The following is a 13,102-nucleotide window of genomic DNA, read 5'->3' as shown; positions in this document are numbered from 1 at the left end:
TGCATGTGGCCATCATCAATGAAGTCTATGGAAGTGTTGAACACAGTTGAGCCATCCCTATGGGATTAAATACCAACCCTGACCCTGGGAAGCTTTAGCAAAGGTTAATGGAAACAGCATTGCCTCAATGCGTAAGGCAAAAAAAGCAAAATTTAGAGGCAGTCAAATTAATTCTGTGATTTTTGTGCCTTCCCCTTTAAGTCGAAGTCAACAGTGTCAAAATACGTGCACGTGTCCTAACACTAAACATACACACAAATAAAAATGTGCATATTGTCCCTCAGTTTGAAATGTCACATTTTCATTTTCAGACCTTTAAAAAAAAAAAAAAAAAAAAAGAACAAGCCCCAGAGACCACATCCTGCTTTGGCGCAGTTTCGGCATCTGCTCGAGGTTCAGTCCTCACATCAGGTGTTATTGAAGACAAAAAACCCAAAACAGAACAGAAAAAACAGCCATTACAGAAAGACCAGAGGGCTACAAACTTTTGTAAACTGCATCAGAGAATAGATCCATATCTTATAGGTCTACGTATAGAGGAGTGGTAGTTAGATAGGTTAGTGTCACCAGAACCAGCATATCACCCCAGCCCTGCAGATAGATAGGTTACTGTCACCAGATCCAGCATATCACCCCAGCCCTGCAGATAGATAGGTTAGTGTCACCAGAACCAGCATATCACCCCAGCCCTGCAGATAGATAGGTTAGTGTCACCTGAACCAGTATATCACCCCAGTCCTGCAGATAGATAGGTTAGTGTCACCTGAACCAGTATATCACCCCAGTCCTGCAGATAGATAGGTTACTGTCACCAGAACCAGCATATCAGCCCAGCCCTGCAGATAGATAGGTTACTGTTACCAGAACCAGCATATGACCCCAGCCCTGCAGATAGATAGGTTAGCGTCACCAGACCCAGTATATCACCCCAGTCCTGCAGATAGATAGGTTACTGTCACCAGAACCAGCATATCACCCCAGACCTGCAGATATATAGGTTAGTGTCACCAGAACCCAGTATATCACCCCTGCCGATAGATAGGTTAGTGTCACCAGAACCAGCATATCACCCCAGCCCTGCAGATAGATAGGTTAGTGTCACCAGAACCAGCATATCACCCCAGCCCTGCTGATAGATAGGTTACTGTCACCAGAACCAGCATATCACCCAGTCCCGCAGATAGATAGGTTAGTGTCACCAGAACCAGCATATCACCCCAGCCCTGCTGATAGATAGGTTACTGTCACCAGAACCAGCATATCATCCCAGCCCTGCAGATAGATAGGTTACTGTCACCAGAACCAGCATATCACCCCAGCCCTGCAGATAGATAGGTTACTGTCACCAGAACCAGCATATCACCCAGTCCTGCAGATAGATAGGTTACTGTCACCAGAACCAGCATATCACCCCAGCCCTGCAGATAGATAGGTTACTGTCACCAGAACCAGCATATCACCCAGTCCTGCAGATAGATAGGTTAGTGTCACCAGAACCAGCATATCACCCCAGTCCTGCAGATAGATAGGTTAGTGTCACCAGAACCAGCATATCATCCCAGCCCTGCAGATAGATAGGTTACTGTCACCAGAACCAGCATATCAGCCCAGCCCTGCAGATAGATAAGTTACTGTTACCAGAACCAGCATATCACCCAGTCCCGCAGATAGATAGGTTACTGTTACCAGAACCAGCATATGACCCCAGCCCTGCAGATAGATAGGTTAGCGTCACCAGACCCAGTATATCACCCCAGTCCTGCAGATAGATAGGTTACTGTCACCAGAACCAGCATATCACCCCAGACCTGCAGATATATAGGTTAGTGTCACCAGAACCCAGTATATCACCCCTGCCGATAGATAGGTTAGTGTCACCAGAACCAGCATATCACCCCAGTCCTGCAGATAGATAGGTTAGTGTCACCAGAACCAGCATATCACCCCAGCCCTGCAGATAGATAGGTTAGTGTCACCAGAACCAGCATATCACCCCAGCCCTGCTGATAGATAGGTTACTGTCACCAGAACCAGCATATCACCCAGTCCCGCAGATAGATAGGTTAGTGTCACCAGAACCAGCATATCACCCCAGCCCTGCTGATAGATAGGTTACTGTCACCAGAACCAGCATATCATCCCAGCCCTGCAGATAGATAGGTTAGTGTCACCAGAACCAGCATATCATCCCAGCCCTGCAGATAGATAGGTTACTGTCACCAGAACCAGCATATCACCCCAGCCCTGCAGATAGATAGGTTACTGTCACCAGAACCAGCATATCACCCAGTCCTGCAGATAGATAGGTTACTGTCACCAGAACCAGCATATCACCCCAGCCCTGCAGATAGATAGGTTACTGTCACCAGAACCAGCATATCACCCAGTCCTGCAGATAGATAGGTTAGTGTCACCAGAACCAGCATATCACCCCAGTCCTGCAGATAGATAGGTTAGTGTCACCAGAACCAGCATATCATCCCAGCCCTGCAGATAGATAGGTTACTGTCACCAGAACCAGCATATCAGCCCAGCCCTGCAGATAGATAAGTTACTGTTACCAGAACCAGCATATCACCCAGTCCCGCAGATAGATAGGTTAGTGTCACCAGAACCAGCATATCACCCCAGCCCTGCTGATAGATAGGTTACTGTCACCAGAACCAGCATATCATCCCAGCCCTGCAGATAGATAGGTTACTGTCACCAGAACCAGCATATCACCCCAGCCCTGGAGATAGATAGGTTACTGTCACCAGAACCAGCATATCACCCAGTCCTGCAGATAGATAGGTTAGTGTCACCAGAACCAGCATATCACCCAGTCCCGCAGATAGATAGGTTAGTGTCACCAGAACCAGCATATCACCCCAGCCCTGCAGATAGATAGGTTAGTGTCACCAGAACCAGCATATCACCCAGTCCCGCAGATAGATAGGTTACTGTCACCAGAACCAGCATATCACCCAGTCCCGCAGATAGATATTATGGTTCTGGTGATACTAAACAGAGAACAGCAGAATCTCAGGCAAATTGGCCGTCCCCATACAAAAAACATATGGGTAAGTAGAAAGGAAGCAGAAAAGATGGCAGGTTTATGTATACATATATGCAAGTAGGTGACTAAACAAAGTGCTCCATAGATTCCAAAATGGCTGACTACGGTTACAAGTAAAAAATACAGTAGGAACAGAAGCTCCAGAGCACAAACTTCTGCCCTTATAAGTGAAGTAATGTAATGTCTAACAGATGTCGGATATTTTTTATATATTAAAATACTACTTTGTTATTGTTTTTTTTGTTTTTTTTTTCTTCACCCCCTGACACTAACCGTTTTCACGCCTCACTACTAATAGAACATGGAAAAGAACATTGTGTTTTCTGATGCAGCAGATAAAGACGTGTTTATGGGAAGCGTCGGAAGGATGTCTGTAACCGCATCACATCGCGCTCACCCATGGCTGACTGCTACTACATCATAGAGACCTCTCCGGCAGATGACTGTCCTGCCCGGGGTAACACTCATGTCCCCTGTGGCTGTGGCCCAATTTAAGTGGAACAAGCAGTTGCCACTTTGAGGTTAGCCCGTAATGGGCGTTTGTGAGAACCCAGGAGGAAAAACACGAGCTGCCAACAAGCGTACAAAGAGCTGGCATCGCCAACCGAGGAGATTTCCAACTTCCTTTACAATAATCACATTTTGTGGTTTTGTTAGCAACAACGTCTCTTCGCAGCAGACGGCACGTAAAGCCTCGACTTTTCTTTTTCAGTCATTTTTTTGGGGGGGAGCAAAAAAGTTCACGGTTTATGTTTTGCAAAAACAATGAATGTAGTCGGTGTACGCGGGCATACAGTGGTTTCCGGGAAAGTTTGGTGGAAACCAATATGTATTGCTGCTCAGCCCCAATCATTTTAATGGGACTGAGCTGCCACAAGACCATGTGACCAATGGAAGTGATGTCACTTGCCTGAAAAGAGCAAGGGACACCCCAAAATAGACCCGAACAAGCCCTGTCACCTCGCCACGTGTCGGGTTACTAAATAATTTTTTTTAGCATCTTTTCTCATAAAGTAATTGTGTTGTTCCTCTGTTATTCCTCCTAGCCTCCTTAGTTCTCAGTACCTGGTATAAAGCCACCTCAGTTCTCCCCCGCAGTATAATGCCCCCTTAGTTCTCCCCACACAGTATAAAGCCCCCTTAGTTCTCCCCATGCAGTATAAAGCCCCCTTAGTTCTAACTACGCAGTATAAAGCCCCCTCAGTTCTCCCCACGCACTATAAAGCCCCCTTAGTTCTCACCACATGGTATAAAGCCCCCTTAGTTCTCACCACATGGTATAAAGCCCCCTTAGTTCTCACCACATGGTATAAAGCCCCCTTAGTTCTCACCACATGGTATAAAGCCCCCTTAGTTCTCACCACATGGTATAAAGCCCCCTTAGTTCTCACCACATGGTATAAAGCCCCCTTAGTTCACACCCATTGGTATAAAGCCCCCTTAGTTCTCAACACATGGTATAAAGCCCCCTTAGTTCTCCCCACACAGTATAATGCCCCATTAGTTTGCCTCACCAGTATAAAGCCCCCTTAGTTTACCCCACGCACTATAAAGCCCCCTCAGTTCTCCCCCGCAGTATAAAGCCCCCTCAGTTCTCCCCACGCAGTATAAAGCTCCCTTAGTTCTCCCCCGCAGTATAAAGCCCCCTTAGTTCTCTCACGCAGTATAAAGCCCCCTTAGTTCTCTCACGCAGTATAAAGCCCCCTTAGTTTTCCCACGCAGTATAATGCCCCCTTAGTTCTCCCCCGCAGTATAAAGCCCCCTTAGTTCTCCCCACGCAGTATAAAGCCCCCTTAGTTCTAACTACACAGTATAAAGCCCCCTCAGTTCTCCCCACGCACTATAAAGCCCCCTTAGTTCTCACCACATGGTATAAAGCCCCCTTAGTTCTCACCACATGGTATAAAGCCCCCTTAGTTCTCACCACATGGTATAAAGCCCCCTTAGTTCTCACCACATGGTATAAAGCCCCCTTAGTTCTCACCACATGGTATAAAGCCCCCTTAGTTCACACCCATTGGTATAAAGCCCCCTTAGTTCTCAACACATGGTATAAAGCCCCCTTAGTTCTCCCCACACAGTATAATGCCCCATTAGTTTGCCTCACCAGTATAAAGCCCCCTTAGTTTACCCCACGCACTATAAAGTCCCCTCAGTTCTCCCCCGCAGTATAATGCCCCCTTAGTTCTCCCACGCAGTATAATGCCCCCTTAGTTCTCCCACGCAGTATAATGCCCCCTTAGTTCTCCCACGCAGTATAAAGCCCCATTAGTTTACCCCACGCAGTATAAAGCCCCCTTAGTTCTCCCACGCAGTATAATGCCCCATTAGTTTGCCTCACCAGTATAATATTCTCTTAGTTCTTTGCACACTGTATAATGCTCCCTACATATATGTACTTGAAGAAAAGTTGGGACATTAAATAATTGGTCAGACCAGTCGAAATTCTAGATTCGACCGAGATTAACCTAATACACGAGGCCAGCTTTAATCGCTGTAGATGAGGATGTCCTTGGGTACCATTATGTTTTTTTTAATAATAGTAAAAGAACGTTGTAATATATCGTTCTAGTAAAACAGCGGTCCCCATTCTTTTTTGTACCAAGGACCACTTTCCTGTAGCCCTGGAGGGGGCGGGGCTTTGATGATTTTCAGTCAGAGGCGGGGCAGAGCTGGGATGATTAGTCGGCGCATAATAAAACTCAATAACTCTTATTTAATAATTCCATTTATGTAGTTCCCTATACGTTATTAAAGGAGATCTCTCCATATCATGCATAACTTATTGGTGGTATGGACAGCTCCCTTAATAAAAGTAGGGGTAGGGTGAGGTGACCATCACTGAGGGGGCACTATTACAGGTCCCCAAGGACCGGGAAATCTGATACTAAGTGACGACCCGGTCATTGGAAACCTCTGTATTTAAAGATCAGTGAAAAATCTAAAATTCAGCCACCACTAGGGGGAGCTTTTGAGCTTATAGCGTACTGGTTGTACACTGTACATGGTCCCAAGCAGAATAGGAGAGAATACTAGACCTAAATATGATAGGATATTAAAAAAGTGGGGAATCACTTTAAGGACACTCTCAGTAGCTGAAATACTCTGTGCTGCTTTAATTGTTCTAAAGACCTTGTCTATGGGATAATCTTCTCATAAAAAGTGTAGGATCTGCCTTTTCTTGACCCTCTTTCTTCTAATAGGCCATTGCGCTCTGCCATTGGGCGACACTCATGACTATCTGGTCGCGCCACAGGAAATTAACCCTTAGAAGATCAGGTTACACACTTCCCTTGGCTGCTAATCCTGTCCAGATGTGAAATATAAAGCCTCCGCTCCCCGTCATGGACTGACTCATTGTGTATCTGGAGTTTATACACAAAAGCTGCAAATACAATCTGCACAAGTGAGAGAACATTCTGTCACATCCAAAAAATGTGATTTAGACAGAATCTCTCCATTCTTCCCGTAAAGCACCAGCAGCGTCGACGAAGAAGGCGTTCCTCCGACTGCCACCTAATTTAAAGGGGCTACAACCAAAATAATGTATTGTATGGAACAATTGGGAATCCCAAAAATTAATCAGTCAATCTGGCAATCCTGCAGTGAAGTATTACATGGTGCCAATTGGCATTAATGGGTTATGGCCTACATGGTTAAGTACAGAGATCACAATCAGAAAAATAAATGGAATAGCTTAGATTAGGATTTTCCTCCAGTCTGGGGTCAGGTCAGAGGTCAAAGCACCTCAAAACCCTTATTTTCGTCTGGGTGAATGGGCATCTAGTGAATATTATATATGTGTGGGGAGAACTAGGGAACAGGGGGGCACTGTACTGTGTAGGAAGAACTAAGGTTGGCATTGCAATGTGCAGGAGCACATTATACTGTACAGGGAGAACTAAGGGGGCGCATTATACTGTGTGGGGAGAGCTGAGGGGGTGCATTATATTGTGTGGGGAGAGCCAAGGGGGCGCATTATACTGTACAGGGAGAACTAAGGGAGCGCATTATACTGTACAGGAAGAACTAAGGGGGCGCATTATACTGTACAGGGAGAACTAAGGGGGTGCATTATACTGTGTGGGGAGAACTAAGGGGGCACATTATACTGTGTGGGGAGAATTAAGGGGGCACATTATACTGTGTGGGGAGAGCTGAGGGGGTGCATTATACTGTGTGGGGAGAACTAAGGGGGCGCATTATACTGTGTGGGGAGAACTAAGGGGGCGCATTATACTGTGTGGGGAGAGCCAAGGGGGCGCATTATACTGTGTGGGGAGAGCCAAGGGGGCGCATTATACTGTACAGGGAGAACTAAGGGGGTGCATTATACTGTGTGGGGAGAACTAAGGGGGCACATTATACTGTGTGGGGAGAACTAAGGGAGCGCATTATACTGTACAGCAAGAACTAAGGGAGTGCATTATACTGTGTGGAGAGAGCTGAGGGGGCGCATTATATTGTGTGGGGAGAATTAAGGGGGTATTATACTGTGTGGGGGGCGCATTATACTGTACAGGGAGAACTAAGGGGCATTATACTTTACTGGGAGAACTAAGGGGGCATTATACTGTACCGGGAGAACAGAGGGAACATTATACTGAATAGGGAGAAATAAGGGGGCATTATACCATGTGGGGAGAACTAAGGGGGCGCATTATACTGTGTGAGGAGAAAAGAGGGGGCACATTATACTGTGTGAGGAGGCCTAAGGGGGGGCGCATTATGCTGTGTGGGGAGAACTAAGGGGGGCATTATACTATGTGGGGAAGACTAAAGGGGCGCATTATACTGTGTGGGGAGAACTAAGGGGGTGCATTATACTGTGTGGGAGAACTAAGGGAGCATTATACTGTACAGGGAGAATGAAGGGGACATTATACTGTACAGGGGTGAACTAAGGGAGTGCATTATAACGTGTGGGGAGAACTAAGGCTGCACATTATACTGTGTGGGGAGAACTAAGGGGGGGCATTATACTGTGTGGGGAGAACTAAGGGGGAGCATTATACTGTGTGGGGAGAACTAAGGGGCGCATTATACTGTGTGGGGAGAACTAAGGGGGCGCATTATACTGTGTGGCAAGAACTAAGGGGGAGCATTATACTGTGTGGGGAGAACTAAGGGGGCACATTATACTGAGTGGGGAGAACTAAGGGGGTGAATTATACTGTGTGGGGGAAGATCGGCATTATACCATATTGTTCAAGGGACACTAAGGGGTTATACTACTGTGTGGGTAGAAATATGATGGCATTATACTGGATGAGAAGAATTAAGGGGCATTGTACTTAATGTAAGTAATGAAGGTGCATTCTGTGCGGGGGTAGTAAGGGGGCATTCTACTGGGCATTTTATGGTGTGAAGAAAACCAAGACTTAAACATGAATTTTGTGTTACACATAGATGGGTGCTATTACTATGTTGGGGCAAAAAGGGACTGGATAGCAAATGGTGGAGACAAAGGCGTGACTTACTGTATAGAAAGACGTTTTCCCTTGAACATATGGAAATAACTCACCGGACAAGCATTTGGCCCACAGCTCTATTAAGTGCTTCGCCCCCAATCTCACCCCTGTTTACCGTTATTCAAAGTCTATTTTTCCCTGTTATCAGCCAATTCAGACTGACTATAGTATTTAATAGGATTCCATATAGGAAGTCCAGGTCCGTCCCTGCTCTTGCGAGTCTGCTTTATGTCATACAGCTCCAGTTCTGGGAACCTACAGCGTATACCTTTAAATATACGACTAGGAAAGTGCAGGGTTATTTAAGTACACCCCCCACAGCGAGGAGCCCTCCAGAACACTGCAGTGCGTACGACAGCAGGGAATGTATCGTGCACATGTCTGCGGTCAGCCGCCGTCATACTATCATTTCCATATATGACATTCATGATACTACAGGGACGCAGAGCAGCTGCTGGAGGACTACAGATCTCAGCAATCACATAGCTATGACTTCTGGTCACAATGGACCAATAAGTGTGCGATTGTTGGTGATCCCACCCATGTGACAACCAGTGATTACGAGAACAAGGGTATGAATGGAGCAGAACAGGAGTGGTCATTGCTTGCATGAATGGGACTGAGCTGCTGCTGTACCATGTGACTGTTGAATGTGATATAACTGCAGGGCTTACGAGTCTTCAAACAGATGATCGGTAGGAGTTTTTGGTGTTGCACCCCCACCAATAACATACTATATGCCCTATCCTAAGGAGCCCTGGACAACCCCTTTAAATCCTGTGTTCCCCATGACCTGCATCCCTTAGACCCCAGCAGTTATTATCTGATCCTCTCGCTTGCATACTAGGGTGTATCTGATCTTGAGATCTCAGGATCGATTTTAAAATCCGATTTCCAATCATTTTCCAGCCGATCCCGATCGCGAAATCTGCTCAATCGCTGATTGGGATCCGATCTTTCCAGATCCCTCAACCCTATTGGATACTCTTCCGAAATCCTATACTTAGATGGAACCCACTGACAAGACCACAGCCCATGAAGCCTAAAGAAAACCACCAAACTATCCCAGACAGTACTCCTCAGGCTGTACCTCTCAAATGCTTCACAACAGTGCCGTAAACCAGACTACAAAGAGGGCAGGGCTTATAGAAATTGTCAGGTTTGGGGGGGGGGGGGGGACTCACGACCCCTAGTGCAAATAAACATGTACTGTTGACCTCACTAGGATGTGTTTGGTCCAGGACTGACCATCACTGGTGGCTGAGACCCCAGAAACATGTGTCCCCTTTAAATTAATATAAAAAGCATCGACGCTCGACTGATTCCCAAAGAGTTGAAATTTTTTCTCTAGCCCCCACCGTTCCTGAGCAATCCATTCTGTTAGTTTCAGCACTCAATATGCTAATTAGGCTATGCACTGTCAGATAGGAGAGCCTTGGCTGGATCAGATCGCCTGGGAACGCCCACCTGACAGTATAAAGCCTAATTAACATATTTGGGGCTGAAACTAACAGAAAGGATTGCTCAGGAATGGTGGGGGCAAGAGAAAAAATTCCAACTGTATCAGAATCAGAGGAGTAGCACTTAGAAGGAAGCAAATAACTGAAATTGGTGAAAGGTCCCCTTTAAAGGGATACTCCAATTAAAGGGATCTTCTGAGAGATAACGGAGCAATGGAACAAGGTGAAGTCTGATATCTTGGAATTTCCAGACCCCTTTGGTACAGCACTGAGGTTTCTGCTACTGAAACGCAACATGCTAAAAAAGTAGCAGAGCTTATTTGACATCATGACCGATTCTCCAAAAAAAGGGGGTGTGGTTTATGCAGATTTGCCATACAAGGGGCTTTCTCAGAAATCTCTCAGCCGTGCCAAAGGGGTTCTAAATGTTCTATGACAAATGATACACAAAATCACGAGACGTGCTGTAGTTTGTGAGGACGGATGTTGGTTGAAGGGTCACGTAGGAGTGTCACTTACAGCAAGTACTAGTAATCCGTTATATAGACGCAATAACAGGAGCGGTCACGTGACAAATACAATACACAATACGCCGTCTATTCAGCATCATTTCACTGGAACCGAAATCAGCTTTGTGGTTAATGTCAGTGAATGGAAACTTTGTGTCACTATCGGCGGGCTCAGCTTTATCAAGTTGGTATTTACCAAACTTATCACTGCAGGGTGCACGGAAATTAAAGGGGAAGTCCACATTGAACAAACTAAAATCCGCTCAGTTTGGAAGTCTTATGTCCATAGACAAGCAATAGCTCTTGGGCTGACAACGTTTTTTTGGGGGGGGTTTGGGGGGAGGGGGTCACTAGTCAGTCCCATAGACCATATTTATAGTATTCACTAAGTCTTTGGGTCCAGAAGACCCATCAGTCATGGGGTGGGCAGAGGAGTCATAGGGAAAGGGGTTGTCTCTAGAATGGATAAGGTGTGTTGTGGATCCAGTAGGTGGTGCTGTTTTAGCCCATCATAGCTAACACACACCGCATATGGGGTCTGACAACCAGGATCCCCACCCATCAGTTGTTTGTATTCACAAGCAGTATGGCTTCTTCCCCGTGCCGATGATGTCACGTTCATCCGTCACACGGTACAGCAACAGCTCAGTCCTATTCAAGTAAATATGGCTGAACTGCAATACCCAGAACAACCACTATACAATGTACAGCACTGTGCTTGATATTCAGCAAAGAGGCTGCAGCGATCAAGTGAACACTACAACCAGCTGATCTGCGGGTATCCCAGGTGTCAGACCCCGTGATCAGCCTTAATCTGCCATTGAAACCAGCTGTGGGCAGACTATGGGGAATAGGTCGGGTCCTCCAAAGTCAGAGTAGCTGATAGGGGAGACTTCTGTCCAGGGACCCCAACTCAATAGAGATCCCTAGGGTATAATGGGCTACAACTTCATGATAAACAGCTGAATGTAATATCTTACTGCAGCCCCTCTGACACAACTAATATAATATTATTATAGGACACAACTAGAATTTAGGGTTGAGCGATCGGATCCCGATCGAGCAAATTTCATGATCGGGATCGGCTGGAAAATGATCGGAAATTGGATTTTGAAATCTCAAGATCGGCTCAACCCTAAAAGTGACTTTTCCCATAGAGAAGCATGGACTAGGGTTGAGCGATCGGGATCGGAAAAGATTGGATCACGATCACGATCGGCTGGAAAACGATTTTAAAATTGATCCTGAAATCTCAAGATTGGCTCAACCCTGCTAGAATTGTAAAACAATGTTGTATAACACAACTAATATGTAACAATATTAATATAGGACACAATATTGTACGATGATATAATCGTATTATTGTAAAACAACTAATATATAACAATATTGTGTGACACAACTATGAGATATAACCATATTATTGTATAACACAACCAATATAACAATATTATATGACACAACTATCAGATATAGCCATATTATTGTATAACGCAACTAATATATAACAATATTAATATACAATATTGTACGACAACTACTATAAGATATAGTTGTATTATTGTATAACAATATTGTATGACATATTATTGTATAACACAACCAATATAACAATGTTATGTAAACACAACTTCCACAATATTATCATAGGACACAGATACATAACACTTATTCTATGACAAATACTATAATAATATACAACACAACTATTAGAATATCATATAACATGTGCTATATATTACAGGATACAGATAACACATGGAACTTACTATAGTCAATAGCTTAGAGTGAGATCCCCTTCAGCCCCTTGATCTCCCCCTCCCCCATATCAACCCCCCCACCACCCAAACATTACATAAGTGACTTACTTGCAGCCTGTCCCCTTCCTCTGGTTGTCCCTCCTGGCAGTAATAACACATGGCCACATCTGTGCAGAGCCCTCAGCATGTACAATCACTCGCAGGACTTGTTTACAAACTGTTACTCTGTGTCTAGATTGGCAGAGTACGAAGCCCCGCCCATCCTGATGTCAGATGTGTCCGGGCCACGCCCATTTAAAGGCATACTACCTATTGGGGATTTAATTGTTCTGGGTCTGAGGTTACTACTCTCACTTAGCCCTGCCCCATGGCCAGCAAAACGGAAGTGGTGAGGGCTATACATTACCAAGAGGCTCAGGCTGTCAGACAGGGGGGGATTGTGCAAGCAAAACTGCAGAGATCACACAGGATTTGTCTGTAACTGAGCCTGCACTTGATATTGGGGGAGAACTACAGGTCTAAGCAAGCCCTGTCAGTTTTTGGTATGAGCTGCATTATCCTTCAATTGGGGCAGATCTCTTGGATTAAAGGGGATGTTAGCCCCAAGTTGAATTTTCCTACTGGTCAGTATGTGATCTGTCGGGGTCCGACACCTGATTGTCTGTGATAGCAACTTCCAAATTATTTGAATACCCTGAAAGAAAAAACGTTATAGCCTCAAAAACTGCGAAAAAAAACTAAAAAAGTGTCCAGTCCTGAAACAGGGAAAATAGTCTGGTACTGAAGAGGTTAAACTTGCCGGATAACTTGCGGTGTTTCCCCTAAAGACTTGTATAGGAGGAAG

General features: G+C 45.3%; 1 long non-coding RNA gene across 1 annotated transcript in view; it reads right to left on the bottom strand.

Annotated features, from left to right (window-relative positions):
- Positions 1 to 12,540, bottom strand: part of LOC142203971 (uncharacterized) — a 176,358-nt gene extending 163,818 nt beyond the window's left edge. The window contains exon 1 of the long non-coding RNA XR_012716129.1: positions 12,367 to 12,540. This is a non-coding gene — a long non-coding RNA (uncharacterized LOC142203971). The remainder of the gene's footprint in view (positions 1 to 12,366) is intronic.
- Between the last annotated feature and the right edge of the window lie 562 nt (positions 12,541 to 13,102).

This window comes from Leptodactylus fuscus, chromosome 5, assembly GCF_031893055.1.
Source record: "Leptodactylus fuscus isolate aLepFus1 chromosome 5, aLepFus1.hap2, whole genome shotgun sequence".
NCBI classification, from domain to species: domain Eukaryota; kingdom Metazoa; phylum Chordata; class Amphibia; order Anura; family Leptodactylidae; genus Leptodactylus; species Leptodactylus fuscus.
The sequence above is the reverse complement of the archived record's forward strand: the minus strand, read 5'-3'. Positions and strand labels throughout refer to the sequence as shown.